Raw genomic sequence first — 618 nt, 5'->3', positions numbered from 1 at the left:
GAAGCATAATAGAATTTGTAGTGCTGGAATGACGGATGCGATCATACAAGCACTAACGCACCGGATTCCATCAGAACCCCGAAGTTAAGCGTGCTTGGCGAGAGTAGTACTAGGATGGGTGACCCCCAGGGAAGTCCTCGTGTTGCATCCCTTTTTTTTTTTCCATTAAAATTCGGTATAATTTTGCCGGTTCGATCGGCGAATCTTTTTGTTTTTCCTCTTGGCGGAAACGAGAAAGGGGTCAAGGTGCAGGGGTGCGCGTGCGGGATGTGACGGGCGGCGGAGGAGATGAAGCATAATAGAATTTGGAGTGCTGGAAATGACGGATGCTATCATAACAGCACTAACGCACCGGATCCCATCAGAACTCTGAAGTTAAGCGTGCTTGGGCGAGAGTAGTACTACGATGGGTGACCCCCTGGGAAGTCCTCGTGTTGCATCCCTTTTTTTTTTCCTTTAAAATTCGGTTTAATTTTGCCGGTTCGATCGGTGAGTCTTTTTATTTTTCCTCATGGCGGAAACGAGAAAGGGGGCAAGGCGAAGGGGCGCGTGTGTGTGGTGTAACGGGCGTCGGAGGAGATGAAGCATAATAGAATTTGGAGTGCTGGGAATGACGGA

At 49.0% G+C, this 618-nt stretch overlaps 2 non-coding genes across 2 annotated transcripts; both read left to right on the top strand.

The window, feature by feature from the left end:
- The first annotated feature begins 33 nt into the window (after positions 1–33).
- Positions 34–151, top strand: LOC124891699. Its single transcript, XR_007049810.1, has one exon. It is a non-coding gene; the product is annotated as a 5S ribosomal RNA (ribosomal RNA).
- A 173-nt stretch (positions 152–324) lies between these two features.
- LOC124891698 lies at positions 325–443 on the top strand. The gene has a single exon (XR_007049809.1). It is a non-coding gene; the product is annotated as a 5S ribosomal RNA (ribosomal RNA).
- Positions 444–618: the final 175 nt, after the last annotated feature.

Source organism: Capsicum annuum, unplaced genomic scaffold (genome assembly GCF_002878395.1).
Source record: "Capsicum annuum cultivar UCD-10X-F1 unplaced genomic scaffold, UCD10Xv1.1 ctg39884, whole genome shotgun sequence".
Classification (NCBI taxonomy): Eukaryota; Viridiplantae; Streptophyta; class Magnoliopsida; order Solanales; family Solanaceae; genus Capsicum; species Capsicum annuum.
The sequence above is the reverse complement of the archived record's forward strand: the minus strand, read 5'-3'. Positions and strand labels throughout refer to the sequence as shown.